A 22,644-nucleotide genomic window follows, 5' to 3' on the forward strand; every position below is an offset into this window, starting at 1 on the left:
TCATTCATGGCTCTATATCATTGGAAATCAGGCTGTTTGGTTTGCAAGGCTTAAGCAATGAAAAGCTCAGATGTGTAATCAGGGTGAAGCATGTTATTTTAAAACTGGAATTTCCTAAACTAACATATTCAGGCAGTATTTGGTTGCACAGCACCCTCTGAAGATTGTACAATCTGGTTTAGTCTTCACATCTTCATGAGCGTGAGGAGGACACATGACATTGGGACTGCCACACACTTCTCCTTATTAGGTGGTGTGGTAAACCAGATTGCTAGAGCTAGATTTTAGTTTTGGTATTAGGTGTGGGTAAGCTCTAACACAGTTGAACAATCTAGGGTGAAAAGTAAAACCAGGTTTCTTTGACCAACTTTATCCTTGATAGCCTGACATGAGCAGCTAAGTCTTCCTCATAGTAAAGTCTGTTTGACACATATACTAGAACATTTAAACAACACTACAGTTAAGAAATTAACAGAATAATATTTCCAAAGTACATTAGTTCAAAAGAAACCATTCAATAATTCAGATGCTATATACTTTAAGAAAATCCAATGTGTGGATTAGTAAGCATTAAAAAAAAAAACACAAAAAAAACCTTGCCAGATCCTTATTACACTGATTAGATTGCTATGATTTGGCCCTCAGCGCTAGGGACTGTGGCATGGTGGGCTCCTTCTTTCATATCCTCTGGGATTGCCCTATCACCCTTATTGGTGGTCAGTGGTGCAAGCTGTGGCCACAGTTATGGGGCTTACGGTCCCCCTTGAGGACAGATGGATGTTGCAGTGCATAACAGGGGAGGAAACCTTACCCCGATATCTAAAAATATGGCTAATTTTAGTGGCAGGGGTAGCAAAACATAATGTCTCATGGATGAGGAGAGAGTGTGGAACCCCCGAGGGTTCAGGACTGGGAAAATGATTTAGACTTGTGTCAGAAAGCTGAAAGAGAAAATTATCATATTCGGGGTTGCCCTCATAAATATGAGAAAATCTGGGGCAAACTGATCCTCCACAGGGGAACATAGAGGCCTGATCAAGGGGTTCTGGGATGGAATGGAGGAGTGTGGATTGAAGTTATTCATGTTTTATCACATATATATCTATATCATAATGATTTGTCAGCGGATTAACCTACTGTCTGAAACTGATATGGTGGATGACTCTCGGTCTGGGAATGTCACGTTACTGTCCGTAAATGAATACTTTGATGCATACTGAGCTACTGTTCAATAAAAAGATTTATTAAAAAAAAAAAACACTTGTGTTTTTGCATTTAAACAAGTCTTTGGAATGAAAGAATTAGGCATACCAATGCTTTAGTTGTGCTTCTCATAATCCAATACTATTAAACAGCACTGGATTTGTTTTTGGCCCTGAAACAAAAAATGCCCCCCCCCCCCCGCCATTTAAAAAAAAAAATCCTTAGAATTTCACTCAAGTGCAGCAAATCTTTACACAGTAGTAATGAAAACAAATGTCAAAACATTCAGATCTCCTAGAGGTATTAACTGTTAGTGGTAGTACAAAAGGTGCCAAACTTCCAAGTAACATGTCTGGGGCATCAGTCCACTGTTTTAAGAAAAAGTAAAGGCTTTTCCACACATCTAGTCAGGTCTCTTCAGCTAAATACCAGTCCTCACTGTTCCTGCAGGTTGTTTTTCAGGATGACACAATTCTTTCTGCGATTCTAACCTTCAACACCTCATGTGCCACAAAAAAAGAAGCCCAGCAACGCCCTTCTGGCCAGTCCTGGGCCTTCACTCTCCTTATGCTGGTCAATAAGAAAACTGTTTGCAGGACATCAAACAATCTTTGCAGCCTCTCGGATTAAGGGTAAAGCAAGAGACATTTCTCCATTGCCCATTACCAAGCAGTTGTAAATTCTTGCAACACAGAGCACCAAGATATCCATTGTCAGCTCTCTAATTTGTGAGTTCAGGGGGAGGTGTTTAAGAATGCTGACTCACAGATAAATGACTAAATACGCTAAAGTAATCATAATAAGATTCTCAAACAATTTCTCCCTGCCTTTCTCAAAAGTGTGACCCAGTTCCTTTGAGTATTTTACAAGACCTTATAATGAACTTTCCAAAAATGGTATAAGGGATCCTTGTCTCTCTCTAGCATCGGCACCTATGGAAAGTCAACATGCTCATGATCAAAGAGAAAAAATTCTCAAACGGTGTAAGGCTGTAGTTTGTCTGCGACACCCATTTGCTTCAAATGGTTCTTTTCATGTGGGACCCTCCTTTGTATGCTAAACAGGAGACAGGATGCTCTATGGGAGGGATAACATTTCAGAAGTATCAAACTTCCTCTGTCAGACGAGCAGGTAGAGACAAGATCTGAGACCAGCACATCATCCTCCATGGTACCATACAACATGCCTAAATTAATGATCTATAAACCCCAAACAATCTGGAGATGCCCTTGCACCACTCCTCAACATACTTAATGGCCTGTTCATACAAGGCATCTTCTTATTTAACCCATTCAGAATTGGATACATTCTCCCACTAGTGAAAACTGCATAATTCTACCCAAAAGAACCTGACCACCTCAACACACATCTATACATCAGTAGGCAAGTTTTTACGAATTAGAAATACTGTTCAATTTAAACATGGTTCAGTTAGCATTACTAGGCCTGTAGTATAATCGTTTATTTTATGTGAGAAAGTCTTAGGGCCTGATGTACGGTCTGCCAATTAGCGAGTTGCAAATTGTGTCGCATTTGCGTCTCGCTAATTGGGATGCACAGCAGTATCTGAGACACTGTTTGCGATTCCCAATGGGGTCGCAAATTGCATTCCTCATACATATTAATGAGGCTGTCACAATTTGCAATCCCATTGGGAATGGCTGGCACTCCCAGGGATGGTGGCATGCTGGGGTCCATGTCTGCGACTGCTTTTAAATAAAGCAGTTTCCTTAAAGGAAAACTGGATGCATCTAAAAAATAAAAATGAAACTTCTCACTTTCATTTTTTAAGGGCAGGCTGTGGCCCCTTGGACCACTGCCTGCCCTTAAAAAATATTTGTGCATGTATTCAGAAATGGTAAGGGGTCCCCTGGGGACCCCTTCCCATTTGCGAGTGCTTTACCACACTTCTGAGAAGGGTGGTAAACTGCAAATGTTTTGCGTCCGCAATTGTGGTTGCAAAACAATCTTACATAGGTTAAGGAGTCAATATTAGGAAAGAACGACCTTGGAAAGCCCCTTCCTAATAGCGAGTCTCTAGTCCTATGGGCCACAGGTTTTTTGGAGGCACAAACGGGTCTAAAACCCATTTACGTTCGCAAAATTCCTTTGTACATCTGGCCCCATGTGTCTCTCTCTCTCTCTCTCTCTCTCTCTCTGCTTTTGTGTCTTTCTATTTCAGGTACTTCATTGAAAATAGACCTCATTCTGTAGTATCTGTAATGTATTATTTGTACTCTCATGAGGATGCAATGCACAGGAGGTTTTTTACTTTGTAACTTCGCAAGGGCTCCTGCTGATGTTTTGTCATTTATTAACAAAGCGCTGTATTGCTGTGTTACATAAAATGTCAAATAGTACTTATGCATAGCCTAACAAACAGAATGCATTATGTAGTAGGTGTCTCTAGAAGGATCTTGTTTACCAGAATATGGATTGGTTTATGTGTTTGTTCTATTGCTAGTATGTCATATCATGCCATAAACTGTGTGTGTCTTTTGTACACTTAAACTTTTAAAAGCTTTGTTATTTGTGTGATGAACCAGTTCTTTCTGGGTTTTCTTTTGGAACAGACTCCAAGTCAGTCTGTTTACCAATTTGTACTTAGTTGTTTTTGGACTTTGAAACTGAGCAGGCTCTGCACTTGTCTGTTTATTGATTTGCACTTAGTCTTTCCTTGGGCTTTCTTTAGAGACTGACCTATGGTATTACTCTTACAGAACTATACTTTGATTAATTTGTCTAATGCTAATTCCTAAACAGAACAGATAACTTTTTGCTTTCTATAATGATTATATTTTTGAACAAATTCATACAGTTTTCAAGTGGAATCCTTGTCTTTCACAGGTTTGTATATTAGCCTTGGACAAAATGTTACGAAGACTTGCATAGTCTTATAAAGACTCATGCAGTCCCAATCTTCAACATCGATCCTCTTATTTAGTTAATTAGGGCGTTAACAGATTTTTGTGTGGAAAAAGTGGGCAATGGGTTAATTGAATAAGCTAATTATCCTTAATTAAACTATTTATTGAAAATATTTGGTTGGCGGAAAGTTGGAGAATGGTGATGTCCAAAGTACCTATATGTGTTGTCTAGTGAGTGGATTTGATGAGTATTAATAAGATTTGTGCGCTGCATGAGCTGTCATGTGATATGTGATATGTTTGACTGAATTGGTGATTCGGTTCTTGCTCATGCTACATATTCGTGCAACAAGTAAACTTGTGACATATTGTAATGTGTTCGACATTGTTGTAATGAGTTTGGGTTCATATATTATAGAAGATATTGATGATTTTATTAGGGGTGAACAAAGTCACAGAATTTGATTGGAAAACTCTGCAAGATTCCGTAGAGTTTCGCCAATGAGTTGAAGTAGTCACATTGTGCTGCTTAAACTGTGATTTAGCACCAGGAAGCACGTTCCGCACTGACATATTGCCGCAAATGTCTGTGCTCGAGTTGATTTTGCTGCCACTCTAGTAGATTTCTACTGGAGCAGCAGCCTTCTGACCAAAATGGTGATCACTTCTTGCATTAGAAAAAATTTGCCGGATGTCCTCCTAGCACCTGGAAATCACGTTAGGGAATGCCAAATCTTACTCGCACTCACCAACTTACCATCCTGGAGCCGTGCACGAGAAAAGTAACAAGAGTAACAAAGAGTCACCAAAATTACGTAAAATTCCACCAGCGGAATGGAATATTTCGCCCACCCCTAGATTTTATGTGATTTAAGTAAATGTATTGGATTTTTGGAGAGATTGACTTAGAAATAAAGTTGTCTGCTGCGTAAGGTGTGGCGCTTGCTTAATTTTAGGTCAAAGTTAATAAGATCCTTAATAGTCTAACTGTGAATGAGGAGTAATTCGGAATTGTGTCATTTTATTCGGTACACAAAGAAATAATATGCAAATAGCTTGTCGTGAAACATAGCTCATAGTGTATATAGGTAGTATCACAAGGAAATATATACATTTCAGTGTGAGTTTGATTCCCTTTCAATGTTCTGGTAGGCAGACAAAGGTTTATTGGCCTTGATTTGTTGGCATTATGTTTGAAGTTTTGAAACTGTATTGTGATTCATTATGTGTTTGTGAAAGTTTGATTGAATAAGTAATGGATGCTCTTTTGGCAGTATCTAAGAAATGGTTCTATTGTAGGGAGGATTTGTTGCTGCAGAACCATGGATAACATACATTTGTGTTGCTGAAAAAATGGCCCAAATCTACTAAAGGAGGCGAGAAGTTGCAATTCCTGACAATGGTATGTTTGACATGAAGAAACCTGAGTATACAAAGCATAGCATATTTGATATGAGACAGAAACAAGAGCTGCACAGTTTGAGGCATTGAATGAATTGCATTATGTGGTCAATAAGAAAAGATGTCAGAAAGTGCTAAATGGTCAAGCTGGTAAGACATGACTAATTTGTTGGAAGGTGGATTGTGTGTACCGAAAAAGGAGTGGCGCGAGGACATGCTGGAAACAGTGGGCGTGTATCCAACGATTGCTACTGACTCAGACAAAAACAAAACACAAAACCTTGAAATTTAAAACAAAAATGAGAGGATGAGAAAAAGAGGTGCAAAAAGCAAGATTGAGTGTTTCGAGTGAAAGGCATTCTGAATCAATCTTGGAGGTTGCACAGTCATGTGAGGCAAAAGTCGCGTTAGATAACATATTAAAACTTGAAGAAGATGTAGGCAAAATTGTGGATTGTGATATTTATAAGGATAAAATTATAAACTTTAATAAAGAAGAATTAGTATTTTTGAAGTTGGAAGCAGGAAAGCATGCAACAAGTGCATGTGAAAAATTTAAGAGGTTGGCTGTGAAATTTGATGCAACTTTGCAAAAAAAACTGATTTTTGAAATATACTGAATGATATTGACAGAATATGCATTGCAAAAATATAGCTTTTGTAGCATGGAGAACAATCTTAGAGAATTAATTGACTGTATCAGTAATTGGAAGAATGAGAAAAAAAACAAAAATGTTTGGGCACAGAATTCTGAGAAGTCAGAAAAGAGCAAGTCGGAAAGATTTGTGAGTGTGATTCTGAGTGACAGATAGTTCCTTTTGCAAGAATCATGTGAAGAAGAAGCTTATGTGCATGTTCCTTGGACTTGGCATGACTTATGGACTTTTACAAATAATTATCTGAAGCATGGAGCCGAACAAGAAAAGTGGTACACTGAGGTAGAATGTTTTATGACTCTCGAAGGTGCTTTGGGAAGCTTTGGGTGCATTGTTTTAAACAAGCATTAGAAATGCAATAGGTCTCGCATCTGCTTAAGTTAGAGCTATTGGCGTTGTAAATGACGTTGTAAATGACAATGTCTTTTATCACATACAAACATTTGAAATGAAAGACCATGACGATTAACCCTTTGCTATTAAGCTCTTCCCAAAGTACAACGTTTAAAACTTGGCCTACTTGGGAAACGTCGTCTGTTACAGGGGAACAACCACCACGATCGTCCAGTGGGTTTGTGCGCCTGCTACAGAGGTGTATTTGTAATTTGGAGAACACAGGGCACAATCCTGACAATTTTCTCTGCCTTTCTTCTTTCCCAGTAAAAAAAAGGAGTAGCACTGAGCTTGTAAAATGTAATGATAAAGTCTTTATGGGGGTCCATCAGAGCTCTCCCAAAGAGGCTACTCGTATCCAAAATGTCCACTTTGAGCGAGCACGTGTAAAGGGTTTAAAGAACCCCCTGCAGCGTCACCACAGGAACATGAAAACTGAAAAGAAATGAATGCAGGTCCAGATGAGGGGAAATTGAAATCCTGATGTTTTGTGTCCATCCGTTTATTGCACTTTGCTATAGTACACAGTAAATAGTCACAAATAATAAAAATGCTGCAAACGTCTAAAGGTTTTAGTTGCTGTCAGATGGCCAACAAGAAAAAGGCTGTCGCCTAAAGTCCTAGGGCGTCGATCGGCGGCTGAATAAATATGAACCCATCGATGGATTAAAAAGACATTTTAAAAATATCTGTTCTAACATTATGCGATCCGCGGGGAGCCCAGGAAATGAGCAGAGACGCGGTTGTAACTATGAAAATAACCCAAAATGGGCTAAGGGGCGAGGGGGGGTGTTTAACATTTCTCCCTCCCCACACCAAGGAAGCAGTGTGTAAGAATGTAGCAAGGGAATGCTGGGCACCAGATCCGGATAATACACACACCATGTTAAACAGAGTCCAAAAAGTGACAAACAACACCCTTCACCCCCACTCCTCTGACTCTTCCCCCCTCCCCCACTCCTCTGACTCTTCCCCCCTCTCCTCCCTCGCCCCACCCCTCACTCCCCCTCCCCACCGGATGCTCCAGAAGGAGCCCATTGTTCTCCATGGTGCAGTAAACAAGTTGCAGCACCTTCCGCTGGCCAGCGCCGGGCACTGCAGCCTGCAGTGGAGCAACTGACGACCCCAGGAGAAAGGAAGGTAGGGATGTGGGACTGGGAGGGAGTGCTGCAGCAGGGGGCACTGAAATGCTGGACACTAGACACACTACTAAGAAATGATAATAAGTATTGGGGCCAGAATTTATTTCAAGCAGATCTTTACTCCGAGCTGAAAAAGTATCAATAAAATCAAGCGCTGTTACCACAGATGGTCACCCCTTCAGAGAAGGGCACAATGACATTTAACAGGCTGAGACCCTTTTAAGGGATCTAAAGCACGATGGAAGAGTTTAGGAACAGAATGGACACCGAATGAGGTGCCATATACACCTGTTATCAACACTGCGCTCGAAAGTCAAAACACTTTACATTTGGCGGCGGGAATGAGATAATTAAAACTGGGACAGGCTTGGCAAAGACAGCGTGGAAGCTGGAGCCCGGTAACTGACTGCAAGGGAGGAGGGGGGAGTGAGAGCAGAGAGAGTGGGGTGGAGGAGCAGGGAAAAGGACACAACAACGAAAGCATAACCAGTGCGGTGTGTGCTGATAGAGCTCAGCTCACAGACTAACTCCGGAAACATGATCCGTCTCCACACGGCTCATTTAGATCAAAAATACCCTCATGTAGCATCCAACATTTGAGAATCATTTTTTGGACAAATTTTGGAAGCGTGCTATGATGTCAGACAGTGATATCATGTGTCCTTATTAGGCTTCACTGTTTCATTGAGAGCACACAACTGGAGCTTCCCATGTTCTTGCAGAAGGAGCAGTACAATCTGTATTGGTCTTGCACGGCCTGGGCACAAGAGCTGCACGCAGATACTCAACAGCTGTCTGGTTTAAACTTATGCAGAGGGCCAGAGTGGTGACATAAAACTGTGCGCTTTTGTTGCACAACACATTTTGTTTGGGATTAAAATTTTGAGGTCCTAAAATACTGTTTTATAGTGACTGCTAAATTACTGTCGCCCCGATAGTTGTGCATTATTGACTTACAAAACTTAAACTCGTAAAGCTCAAACGAACATATAAAATCTTAGCGATGAAGTCGTGCTCTCCTGTCCCCACACTCACCTATGAACTAGTGTGTGAGTCATTCTGACAGTTCACCCTTCTATGAATATTAATGTCATTTAAAATAAATAACAAAAAACAGAAAATGTATACCCCACACTCCAAGTACACTACTTTCATAAGCATACGTCAAAGCTCTCTTTTCCTCAAAATGCACGCTATTTTAGAAATAAGGTGTTCTTTCCAAAAAGAGTAAACAATTTCCAAGAAGGCGCAAAATCACCACAGGTCCAAAACACCTTCTTCTCACACACACAAGCCATGCTTCTTCTACTCTGCAGTCCCTTATCTTGACCCACACCAACCCAAACATTGCTATGGGAAAAGTAAATTATGATTCGTAAAGTCTGTACTTCCCAAATTCCCACCGCGCCGACGCCCATCCTGACAAGACTCACCAGCGAGGAATAATGCTATTCTTGACACTGTATGTGCATGTAGCTGCTGGCACAGCTGCTGGTGAAGGAGGAACTTGGCGAAGGCAAAGGAGTGATTAGGAGGCTGCTCAGGGAGGCTGTGGAAAGAAGGGTGTTTGCAAGACAGCTTTACTAACCGGGCACCATTGTGGAGATGAAAACACTTAAGGAAGCCTGCTTACATCCAGCAGTACATGGCAAAATGCATACTATAGAATAATACATATTTCTTCGCCCGGAGCCAGGAGGGGGAGGGGGGCACCTGGCGGTCGTGCCAGAAAGCATATACTTACCATCTATAAAGTTATTTAAACGTTGTGCCAAGTTTCAACTTCCGCTTTTTATCTCACCATATCTGTATTCTGCCATTAATTGTAAACAACGATTCGCTTTTTTACTTTTTGCTCTTTTGCCATTTATTCTCATATTTCTAAACGTGACCGATTTAACCTCAGATTAAACTTCGAATGGAAACAGTTTCACTTCGCTCTTTCAGTGACCAGTAATCACATTTCACCAACTGAAAGTAGAGATACACTACACCGTAGTTATTCAAATGAGTTTATGTTGCTTGAGTGGCAGTGAGCAGTGCTAATCCATAAAGCAAGGGCTGTATTTGTATGGGGTGAATGTTCTAAAGATCTCCATGCCTTTCCTCTTCACAATGACACCATTTGCGGGTCACACAGAGGTCGACCCTTCCAGACTCAGCTGCAGAGCTGGAGAATTTAAAACAAGTATCGATCTCTTGTCTTTATGGGGCCATGTGTTTCTAATTGGAAACACATGGCCCCATAAAGATAAGTAGGTGCTTTGCGACAGCCGCAAAGCAGACGACCCGGTCCGAATTGGCCAGACGAAAAGGAGAAAGGGCAGCGACTACAGAACCCCATTTCCAATGGCATGCTACCGTTTAGCATAAACGGTGATGCTAGCCAATAGAAATGAGGGGCGGGGCTTCAAGCCCCTTTCTCAAATCTGATCTTTTACAAAATCACTCCCCAAGCGAGCACCGGTTTGCGCTGCAACGCCAGGAGAGACCTAAAACACTGTACGTAATCGATAATAGTACAATGAGCCCATAAAGAACCAAATAGAGATTGCTAGTTTTAATCCTCCACGGACTGTCATGCAGAACTATACTCAGGTTATTCAATATTTGAAAGGTAAGGTCCTACAAGTCAAATTTGGTCAAATAATATGAGAGCAACACAAAATTTCAATGAGTCAGTTTGTTGCACCTTAAGAAAGATTGTTGCAGATTTACAGGCAACACAGTGGAGTTCATGACCCAACAAAGGTATTTGTCAGAATTTGTTTCTGCTTATGTGTGATGAGCTGGAAGGCAAAATCACTAGACGAGATCCTCGCCTATGTGAAGTATTGTAGTGATTACTAGGATGTGGAAAAGAAAATGACATGGAAAATCATATATTTCAGAAAGGTAGACAAGGTACTGTTCAAGGTGAAATGCAAGGTGGAAATAGTGGTTCTCCAGGTAAAGGAATGATTTTTAGTAACAGTGTTAATAATGCTAACAACATTCAAATGAAATCAGAAGCATGTCACATTTGTGCAAGATATGCACACTAGAAAAGAGATTGTAAATTTATTGTAAATAGATTTCAAAATGAGACGTTAAATGTTACCTCAAATGAATCCCATACTGCAGAATAGCAATGGCACACAATTAGATGATGCAGTCACGGGTCCATCCCTAACAGCAGTGGTGCAAAACATGCAGAATACAAAGCAGTTCAATGGAAATATGCCTACAGTCCCAGTTCTACAACAACTTATGCAGACTAATAATCAGGATTTCAGGTAAATTTAAAATTTCAGCAAAAACATTCAGTCATTAATGTCTTTTTTTCACAATTTGCAACTCCACAAAGAGTCTGTTCTGGACAGAGTCAGCCACAATGAAAAAGTGCTTTATTGGGAGGTGGGTTGCATGCTTGGTGTATTCCTAAAGGTAGATCAGGATGGTCCGTGTATGGAATGAAAGTTTAGTGGCCATGCCATTTCATTTTTGATTGATATAGGTGATACCCGATCCATGCTAAACAAGTGGAAGTTCCAGACTTCCCCTCTCTGGAAGTCTAAGTTGTAGGCTTTGAAATAAGTGATCACTAGTAATTTGTCAATAAATATCCCTGTAAAAATTGGATCCGCTATTGATAATCATTAGTTTATAATTAGTGAGACAAGATTAGTAGATCTGTTGGATCATGCTAATATGTGCTTGTTAAATTGCAAAATGTATTGCACACTGGATCGTGTTTGCACTCAGACAAAAAATTATGATGTTGACGTTAAATTAAAATCTCAAGAACCAACGTTTGGTATGTATCCAGTCCTGAAAATAAAAAAATTAAGACAAACTGTAAAAGGAGAGGCTTGGAATTTTACAGGAAAATAAATTGGTCTGATTAAAAGAGCAGTACCAGTGCAAATTGCAGTAAAGCCGCATGAAGTATATTCTCAAATATATCAATACCAACCTACTCATGAAGCAGAGTAAGGAATTGTACCTGCTACTGCAAATATGATAGAACAGGGCATTTTGAGAGACATTTAGGGAGTCTCCCTGTATGCTGTATGTCTGGTAGACTTGGCATCTTTTGGCGTGGTTTCCCCTGTCTTTTTGCTACAGGACTCCTATTTTTGACTGTATGCTGAACTTCATTTTTGCTTATTTTAGGACTCTCTGCACTTTACTACTACTGATCAGTGCTAAAGGGCATGGGCCCTGTGTCTAAAGTGTGATGCCATTTGGTTTCTCTATAATTGGCATATTTGGTTTACTAATAGGTCCCTAGTATAGTGCACTGTGTGGGCCCAGGGCCTGTAATCAAATGGTACTAGTGGGCCTGCAGCACTGATTGTGCCACCCACATACAAACATGTCTCAGGGCTACCACTGCAGAGCCTGCATGCTCAGTTTTTAACTGCCATGTCGACCTGGCAAATAAACGTCCTTGCCAGGCTTAAATGCTCCCTTTTATAACAAGGAAGTCCCTTGTTAGCCCCAGGGCCAGGGTGCAGTGTATTTAAAAAGGTAGGACGTGGCTTTGAATTTTACATGTCCTGGTAGTGAAAAACTGCTAAATTTATTTTTTTCACTTGAGCAAGACCTGTCTCTCCCATAGGTTAGTATTGGAGCTGCCTTGTAACACCTTACAAGTGTATCTTCCAATTGGGAACAAATAGAAAATTGGGATTTGGTATCCCTGGACTCACAATTTCAGAAACACATCTTTTAATGACGTTGGATTTTAAATTGAAGGTTTAAAAATGACACTTTTAGAAATTTTTAATTTTCTTACTAAATCATTCTGTGCCTCTGCCTGGTCCTAGAATAAATGACTGGGTGAATGACAGTTGGGCTTTGTGGAATTTACTCCAGACAGTCACACACAATGGGAGCTGAAGTGTGCCCTGCATAACCCGATGGTCCATTACCAGGCTGATGGGCCTTCCTGAGCTAGAGTGTCTGGGGAGAGTTGACACTTGCACCTGAATAGGACTGTGCCTGTCCCCTCACAAAGAGCTCCCTACCCCCTGTAGAGTGTCTGGAGTCAGCGTCAGGAAGGGCAGGGTCTTGTGCACTGCAAAGACCTTTCTTGGATGTCTTCCGACTTCAAAGGCTGAAATGGGTATAAGTAGTCGTCCTCTGACACCATATACTCAGAACACTTCGGGACTTAGGACATTTTGCCAATAAGAACAGCTGTTGTGCTACAGGAGGAACTGCCATTCTGCTGTTTGGTTGCTGTGTTGACCTGCTGCTTCTGTCTCAGGAGTGATAGGACTGGACTATGCTCTCTGCATCCTGCTTTCTAAGCTTCTCCAAGGGCTTGAGTAGAGCTTGCCTCCTCTTGGAAGTCTCAGAGCTATCAAAGACTTCTCCGCCTGGTCTTTCCTCCTGAGAGCCCTACTCTGCCGAGTGGTGCTAAATCCCATTCCTGGGCCCTTGGAAGTGGGGTTTGGTGTGCTAAAAAAGAAGAAACTAGTACATTGACTTTGAGTGTCACTTCGGAGCGGACGCCGCTCTTTGACACTGCATCGCTGCCTGAACCGGAGCCGTGGTCCCCACTCAACACAATGACCACAACTTGCAAAGCCCTGACTCTGCTGCAGAGTCTCCAAAGATTCGCCACAAAGTGAGTCTCGGGCCCGGCATCGCCAAAGTCCGCGACGCCTGACTCTGACTCCGCCACAGCACCTTTGGCCCTGTGGTGTGACATCGACACTGTGAAGTCGACGCCTCATCATCAACCCCCGTACCGCCAGCAGAGCTAACAGCTCACCGCCAATGCCGCATCACCTCTCCTGTGCCTTGCAACGTCACAGGAATCAACGGCTGAACAACTCTGCACCGCCTCCAGCATCTAACACCTCACTTGCTTCACTGATGCATCCCCTCCACTGTGAAAAGCACCGTCCTGAGCATCAATGTGCCACCAAACTGCACCAACAGTAAGGAACCAATGCAGCACCCGCCTCAGCGACACCTCACCTTCCCAGCACCTCGCATTGTCTTTATTTTGTTATTGTTTCCAAGGTACCATAACCGAAGTCTGTACAACTCCGTAGTCAGTCTGCACTCCATCGCAGTCGACCCCGAACTTTGAGATTCAACTTCGTCAAGCACGTCTGTAGGAAGCTGGCTCTCTATATAGTGTACTATAATAAAGTACACTGTGCAGAGAGTCCAACAAGGCCCTTACTGGCCTAAAGAGGCAAAAGTAGATAATACTAACCCTTTATATGTGGTAGGGTTAGCGAGCAGTTAGGCTTATCAAAGGGTAGTGCTAAGCATTTGCTGTACTCACAGAGGCAATAAATAAGACTAACACTCAAGAATAAATCTAAGGTCAATTTATAAAAAATAGAATTGATGTTTATGCAATTTGTAAGAACAAGAACTTCAATTTACAGTAAGTACTTTTAAAGAAACGATTTTTTCTTAATTTGCAAAATATATCACTTTTGTGCGGAATTACGCACCATTGAAGTCAATAGAGAAAAGAAGAAAAATGCTTCTAAAATCAGGCAATGCTTTTACGAAGTTCACCTTCCTATTTTTCATCAATAGCAGGACCAGGTCCAATGTTCCAGCAAGAGAAGAACTGGAGCATGCCAGATTCGGCTAGGAGCAGGGTGCTGAGAGCGCTGGAAGCTGGTGCACTACAATGGAGGGGGCCACTTGAAAAAAAGACACTGCAGAAGTGACATAATGGTAAGTCCAGGGGTCCCACTCAGGGGGGAAGGTTGCAAGGGTTACAGGACCATGGGAGCACAGCTGGATCATCACTACTGGGGCAGATTGGGCTGGGTGCAGGACAAAAAGGTCAGCCGGGCCCCGCGCATCGAGAGGTCCTTGCGGATAGGAGCATGCAACTTGGAGAGCCGATTTTGGAACAGCTGACCACTCACAATGTGGGTCTCAAGAGTCTCACTCTCCCTCAACGGTTGCTTGCTTCTGGGGTAGTTGGAGTCCAGCACGGGCTTGTTGTCTTGCTGTTTGCTGAAGGGTATCCGGGAACCCTGGGTATTGGTATGGTGTGGCTCCGGTAGGTCCTGGTGTCTCCAAACCTGGAGGGGAGACAGACTCTTCTGGTTTGGGTGCTGCACCGGAGTCCCAGGAGAACAGCAAGTCGACAAACTGGATTTAGCGGGTTCGGTCCCAGCGGTGTGCAGGAGAGTGATACCTTCACTCCAAGGGAGTTTTTGTGTGCTTTCTGAAAGGCTGGAGGAGCTCTGAGGTTCTCAGAGTCTTCACAGGATCAATACTAGACTTCACAACCATGATTGTCGAGTCCTTGAGGCAGCAGGCAGGGTTTGGCACCAATGTTCGCTGAAGCAGGGCTTCAGTCCTCTGGCAGCAGGTCTCCTTTCTCCATGTTTTCTTCTTGTCTGTTGAATCTGCGGTTTAAGGTCCAGGGATGCCACCTAAATACTAAATTTAGGGGTGTTTAAATGGGAGGCAGGCAGTAGGCAATGGGCTACCTACCTTTAAGGTGTCTACACCCTCTAAGTGAGCACTTCCTGTGGGAAGGGGCACTATCCTAGACCTGATAGGTTGTTTTCCTACCATGTAAAGATTGTGGATTTTCAAGAGAGGGGATGACATCGTCTACAACACCTTAGGGGTGAAATTGGCTGAATGGGGACACTCCTCCTCATCTAACTCATTTTCTCGCCTGTCCTCCCGCCAAATGTGGAGCAGAACGAGGAGGATGTCATACTCCACTATCCGGTGAAGCCTGGGCTGCACTTCAAAGGTGGCATCGCAATTTGAAGCTTCCCACTCTGGAAGACCATTCCAGCCTGGAGGAGTTGTGAAGCACCTCTGCTCAGAGCAGGCTTTGTTTCTGGCCTCTGAGAGCACAGGATCTCATCCCATGAGGTCAAAAACATGTCTAGGGTGGCAGACTGGCTATGACTAGTCAGAGACCACCCTAGTGATTGGTAGGTTTTCAGGGGATCCTCTAAAGTGTCACCTGTGTGCATTTATTAATAAATCCAACACTGGCATCAATGAGGATATGTTAAGATGAGATGTTTGGTACCGAACATCTTAGGGTACAGTAAAGCCATCATGGAGCTAGGAAACTCGCAATGACAGGTATCCAGCCCATGTTCTTTCTTTGACTTCCCTGTGCACTTACAATATTGAAGAATGGCTCAGATATTGCATGGTCATATTTTTTGATGGAGATGTGTCCACACATGAGATATAGTGCACCTTGTACTAGGGGTGACTTACCTATACTTCATGCAGTGTATAGGGGCATCGTATACAGGGATGTGTGCCATGTCGACTCTTCAGTTTTGCACCCAGGCCTGCAATGGCAGTTGAGGGGTCCATAAAGTGGCACAATTTGTGCTGCAGCCCAAGTGAACCCTCTTCAGTCCCAATGCCCAAGGTACCAGGGGTACCATTTACTAAGGACTTATAAGGGTTGCTGAAGTGATGCCAATTGTGGTACACTTTTAGGGAAAGAATACTGGTACTGGGAGACTGGTTGGCAGGGACCCAGTACACCTCAGTCAAAGTTAAATCAAAAGGCAGTCAAAAAGTGGGGGGCTGCTGCAACAGACACCCAGTTTCTCACAACAATGGTCTAGCCTCAGCCAGAGCTATTGTGTTTCTAAACACTATAACTGCATTTAATCTTTGAAAATTCATAACTTGACTTATTTATGTTGGATTTTTGCAGTTTGGTCTTTTTTTTACTGAGATAAAAATTGGCTATATTTCTAAACTGATGTGTATTAATTGTGTGGTATTTTCCCTGTGTTACTGTGTGTGTGCGTCTGCACAAATACACATTGCCTCTTTAGTTTAGCCTGACTGCTCTGATCCAAGCTTCCAGAGGGTGAGCACAGGTAAACTCAATGTGTACTACACTTACCCTGACTAGAATTGTGGATCCCTACTTGGACAGGGTGCAAACCACTGCCAACAACAGACCCCATTTCTAACAATGTCCTAGTGTACAAAAAAGATGTTCAGGATGGTGTAGGAGAGATCAGCCATATCATGTATGATTTAAGAGCTGTTTTGGGCTTGGGAGTCAACTTGGCTAGGTCATGACTGTTTCCGATTCTGCCGGATTGTCTTCCTTGTAACATTGCAATTGGTATGGTAATGAGGGGGAGTCGAGCACATTTCGCTATTTGGTCTTTAATATTTATCATACGACAAGCGATTTAATTGAAGTCAATCTTACAAGGGAGATATCTTCCCTGCAGACTCAGGTTGCCTTTTGGTGTTCTCTACCGCTCACAGTGCAGGGTCAGTGTCTCTCTCTCAAATGCTGATGTTGCTGCACCTCCTATATTTCTTCATAATTTCACCACACCGCATCCCACAGTGCATTTTGGATGTTAAATGTGATTTTAGGAGGCCTCATATGGAATAAAGGGAGGCGTAGAGTGGCTTGAATAAATTGCAGCTCCCGACAGAGTTAACAACTGCATACCCCGGTGTTCAAGCACTATTATCTGGCGGCCCAGCTCGAGCAGCCCACCCGTTGGTTGGCTGGACACAACTTGGAGGAAATTTACTCAGATTCATGATCTGGAGTGATTAGTTTAGTATGGGAATTATTTCCTCTCAGCTCAGAGTTACTGGTGTCCCATAATAGCCTCCTGCGAGTGGCATCTGTATGCCATCAAAAGGCACTGCCGATTGCAGACAGGACTGCCAGGGGGCCAGTTTCTGATACATCGTGGTTGCACTCGAGCACATGTGGGGTATTACCAATACTGAGCCTAGTCTGCATCCTCTGACACAGGACCTTCAATCAATGGGTATGGGGCGCGGCTTGGTATATTGGCTTTCAAATGCACTCCTTCACACAAATCACGATCCATTGGCATCCTCTCAGGCCCATTTGGCAGCATGATAATGGGCGTGGGCTGACCCAGAGGGAATGGGATAGAGTATTGCCATACCTGTGCAATGGTTCCCTTAATGCCCCCTTTCAATTCATCCAATACAACAACTTATATAGGGCTTTTTTCACCCAGGCCAAACTACATTATATCTGACCTCCGGCCTATCATGATTGCCCTCGCTGCTGTGCCCCCATGATGGGCCTGGTGCACATGTTCTGGACATGTCCAAGCACTCATGTGCTATGGTTAGAGGTCTGGGTGGTCCTAAATCTCGTTACTGGCCGTTTGTATCTAGAAGGGATGGTTAGCTGTTTACTGGGCCTCTATAGGCGTTGTAAGGCAGGTGGTGCTGTTAATCGATTCATTGCTTGGGTGCTGGTGATGGGCCGTCGTATGATAGCAATGCAATGGAAGGCCTGGTTGCTCCCGAGTCCGGTGCATTGGCAGGCCTCAAACATTAAATGGGGAAAGGCAGAGGCTACAGTGTTGCGACAAGAGGAGGTGCGGGGGTGAAGGGAGACACCCATTGCAGCTGCATTGGATGACCTCCTCGCCGCTTGGCAAGCCACAACATGTTTTGCAAGGGTAGAGCTTTTCCTGGGCATGACTGACCTGTTCCCCCTCACTTACTGCCCCCTACCCGGCCCCTCTCTCCTCCAATAGGGGAAGGCGACCAAAACATATGCGCAATGTTGTTGGGTTATTTGACCCGCACTTCTGTCCCAGTGCTGAAGATGTCCACCCTCCGTTCCCCTAAGCTTGGGTTCTCGGTGAGAATTACTATACCCTGCTTGGGTCCATCTTTACGGAGATGGAATTTTAGGCTCATGATTTAAGTTCTGCTGATTTTGTTTAGAATTATCACACCATCGAAATCCTTCATTGTGCAATGTACATGGTATTGTTTCACTGCGATGTCCTTCATGTATTCGCACTTGTCTCTGTGGCAACGCTTGAGCTGCCAGAGTGATTAAAAAACTGCAACAAAGATGGTTAAAAAAAAAAAGAACAAATATATTAAGACATCGTCATAGCTGTATTGTTCTGTACGTATTTGTACCTATTGTGCTATAATATTGTGATAAGAACTGCATTTAATAATATTTAATTATGTGAGTGCATTAAATAAATTATCAAATGTTGAATATTCTTTGGGGGAATACGTAGCCTGTATTAGGGAATGCCAGGTTAAATAGTGCATACAGTAGGATGAGATAAGATAGTAAATAACTTTTGAAAAAGAGATAAATACATTAGTTGGTGTGCTCAGTAATCAAATGCATAATATGTGAACATAGAACCCCGACAAAACCTTGGTTTGTGAGATGATGACATGTCAGATGGAATAAAAATAAGAACGAAATTTCAGTCCTGCTGGAAGACGTGTGTGTGTTTTTTTTGTAATGCGGATTTTTTCTACTTATGTTCTTATCTTAAAACCTGCACCAAGTAATGCAGAGTTTGAATATTTTTTGTGTAAAATGCAAAAGAAATGTACGCTTACCAGTTCGGGGTTTACCACCTGATCTTGAGATGAAAATGACATTACAGCCAGGACAAGAAACTTTGGACACAGTTGGATCTGTATTTCGAAACTCAGCTCATACTGTCAGAGAACAAATATACTTTCAGCGCAGGTGTAACTCATGGGAATCTGTCACACAAGGCTTTGAAGAGATCTATACTGCGTGTCTTACTGGGAAGGGAATCGACCAAACAGATTCCAGAAGCAGCCAGGGGCAAAAGTGGTGATTCCTGAGACCTGCTCTGACCTGTAAGAAGGTAATAGTTGGACATATCTGCTTCCATTTAGAATTTACTTTGTCGACAGAATAAATGCAGCGGGCTTTTTGAAACCTAAGAAAATGGCACTTTTTAGTGCAGGCGTGACTAACTGAACGCCAGCATGGCACACCATCGACAACACGTGTTCAGTTAAGGTACATTATTTGTTAATTACGTTTTACAACTAATATCAAATGTCCTTAATGGACTCAGTTACAATTTTGTCGGAGTTCGATAAACCCAAGGCGTGAAGCGAATCGGTAGCATGAAAATTAGAGGCAGAACATTGTTCTCTTGAGGCTTGTGTTATGTGCCAATATATTAAAGGGCATTAACGTAAGCGTCCAGCATGGAACTGTAAAAACTGCAAACGTTTGCACAGAGGAAAACAATTTGCTTGTATTCATGTATCTTTAATATTCGATGTCCTCTTGGAAGCCTACTCATATTGGCGAAAAAACCTTCTATAAGGTGTCTTGAATTAAAAAAAAAAAATGGTTTGAATGGAAAAAAAAAAAAGTTTGCAATATATCCAAATTAACATAAAAGATCATATAACTGTCACAAAAGTCATTTACCAACAATAAGTACATCCATGTTATCTCATTCGGTTGTCCGACTATAAGGCCACCATTCTCAAGAAACGTGTCCAATAGGTTACACGTGACGCGAGCAAGGTCTGAGACAAATGCACTCCAGCCTAGTGTGTAGAGAATTAATTGCTCTGAGGAGTCGTGTGGCCTTACAAGATCATGTTCTGGGCCCGTATATTACAGAGGTGCGGATGGGGTCCATGCAAAAGCTATCAAAGAATCTAAGTCGTGCATACCCTAATTCAATAACTGCAGTTGGCCACATCGGACGCAGGGCAGCAGCGTTGTAGGGTTGCTCCCTTGCTAGGATGGTAGCTGAGCACATAGGGCCACCATAGGTGGAAAAGACCGGCTACCCCTCTGTTTTATTGCCCTGAGCATCAGGAGGGGAGCAGCAAGGCCAAGGGGTCTTATAAGAGGCCACCTTCCAGTACAGGCCTCTTTGGTGATCGTGTTAAGTACTGGACATCATTTGGACAGTCACAACCATAGTGTGTTAGTGATGGTTAGGAGGTGAGCAAAAGGAAAGAGAGGGTGTCACAGCTCTGCCATGGTCTGCGGCCATCAAAGAGGCTGGTCCAATGGTTAAGGATGCCATGAAGGTGGAAGCTTGCATACATTGGGAATAATTAGTTTACTCTTATGTTTAGATGTCCACATGCTGGCCAGACGTTTCTGGCAGAATCACAATTGCTGTTTTTAGGAAGCAAGTCAGAGTTGTGAGGCCTTACCAATATTATCTTCTGGGCCCCATGCACAAACAATCAAAGAATCATTGCTCTGCATATCCTAAAATGCCTCTGCATGGGTGCTGCATGGAACCATGACTCGCCGTCTGGTTAAATGTCCCCACAGTGATAGTGATATAGATGGAAAAGCAAATGACAAGGCAATACCAAGCACAGTGAGATTTCTCATCTACAATACCCAATATTTCTTTCTCAAAGGCAGTAGTGGCTGATGTAAGGGAAATGTGGTGGGGTGGGGGCAGGGTAGGAAGGGCACCGCAGGGGGGCAGTGTGGGGGGGACAGCACAAGGGGGCCGACATTTAAAAAAAAGAAAAAAACTTAGCTGCCTGTCTTCTGGTAGCAGCGCTGCTCCCCGGGCTTCTCCTCTGTCACAGGCTGACGCTACCAGCTTTCCCTGTGGCCAATCCTGATGCTCCTCTCACCATGAGACTAGCGTCAGAATTGGGTGGAGCGCACTGGTTTAGCACTCCATCAGGACACGGGACCCTGTGCCTGCTGATCTCTCCACCCAGCAATACAGCTGGGTTAGAGAGGTCAGTGTGCATAGTGGTTTGGCCGGCCTTAGACGGCCAGTCAAACCATCATGTGCACTGACAGCAGGGCCCACCACTCCTCCTCACCCTGCTGCAGTGCTGAGGCCCCACACCCCAAGACAGTCCCAGGACATAAAATAAAATGATCTGCACATAGATCATTTTATTTTTCGTTTGCTTCTGTGGGCAGTGGGGCGAGGCTCCTCCACTATAGTGGAGGAGCCGCCCCTGCTCAAATGCCTATGTGGACAGTACCTACAATAGGCAGAGTTTGTCAGTGTCCTCTGACCATGTGAGATAGCAGATAAGCAAGGCATCCTTGCCAGTCATTGCAGATGACAAAAATGTGACAAATGTGCTTTTAGATATGATGGTTCAGAGTCTAGAAGTAAGGACACATGCATCCACAGGTATAATAACAAATTAATTTGCAAACAACTTTTGATATTTATGTAGCACTTAATCCCAGCACTACTGTAAAACCCCAGACTTCAATGCCAGGAAAAGGGGGAACACCCAGGTGGGGAGCTTACCAGCCTGTAGAAATAATATTCTGCTATTGACTGGCCTGAGCAGGCTGTCAAAATGTGTTGCATCCTTTGAGGGATAATCAGAGTAACTGGATCAGAGCAGGGACCTACTTGCTTATGAAGTAATACTGATTAGGTTCCATTAACATATGATAAAACTGCTTAATAGAACAAGTATGGCATTGTCTCTTTTGAGGAGTCTGCATTGAGATCATGCCCAACTATATCAGAGGAGCCACAGACCTAAAAGAAAGGTGTTTTTTCACCCTATTTATTTATATGCTAATCCCCCCACACTGCTTACCACATGCATTTTATACACCTCACTGATAGATGATTGCTACAAAAGCATGGTTCGTTTAAAGACCATCATAACTCTATGAAATTTAATTCGAAAAATGAATAGACTGCCCCCTGAAGAAAGAGGGTTGCAATTCTAAGTAAAAAATTTGTTGGCGGGGAGGTTTCATCTCCAATATTCACAATTTTCAGAATAGAATCAAAAGTGCAGGGGACAAGTATGTCCGTCATAGACAGTTGTATGGTGATAGCACACATTGCCTCCCCGTAGATCACTGAGGGCCCCAATTCCATTGTGTATAGAGGGCAGGAGTCTGATAAGAAGCACAGATCAAGTGAAGCTAATCAGTTTATGACAGTCTACATCTAAAAGTTTATCGGAAAGATTATGACACAAATAGAGAAGAGGCAGGAATAAATTAAGGAAAGTATACATCATATAGAACCAACTGCATGTGAAGCATAAAAGACAAACTTGCATTGCAAGGGCATTGAGATCCTTAAAGCAAAAGTGGTGATCTTGAAAACTGATCAAATTTGCTTAGAAACGCTGAGGGCGATGAAGGTAAAGGATATTAAGAATACGAGTAAAGAACTACATATTATATCATTAGAAAAGGGAGGTTAA

At 42.8% G+C, this 22,644-nt stretch overlaps 1 protein-coding gene across 8 annotated transcripts in view; it reads right to left on the bottom strand.

Annotated features, from left to right (window-relative positions):
- Nucleotides 1-22,644, bottom strand: part of GULP1 (GULP PTB domain containing engulfment adaptor 1) — a 1,880,853-nt gene that overhangs the window by 1,078,084 nt on the left and 780,125 nt on the right. The window contains exon 1 of one of the 8 annotated variants that reach the window (XM_085648831.1): nt 9,096-9,179. The exons of the other annotated variants lie outside the window; for them this stretch is intronic. The gene's annotated coding sequence lies outside the window, so the exon portion shown is untranslated. Of the gene's footprint in view, nt 1-9,095; nt 9,180-22,644 lie in introns of those variants that run through there. 8 annotated transcript variants of the gene reach the window in all.

Source organism: Triturus cristatus, chromosome 3_2 (assembly GCF_964204655.1).
Source record: "Triturus cristatus chromosome 3_2, aTriCri1.1, whole genome shotgun sequence".
NCBI classification, from domain to species: Eukaryota; Metazoa; Chordata; class Amphibia; order Caudata; family Salamandridae; genus Triturus; species Triturus cristatus.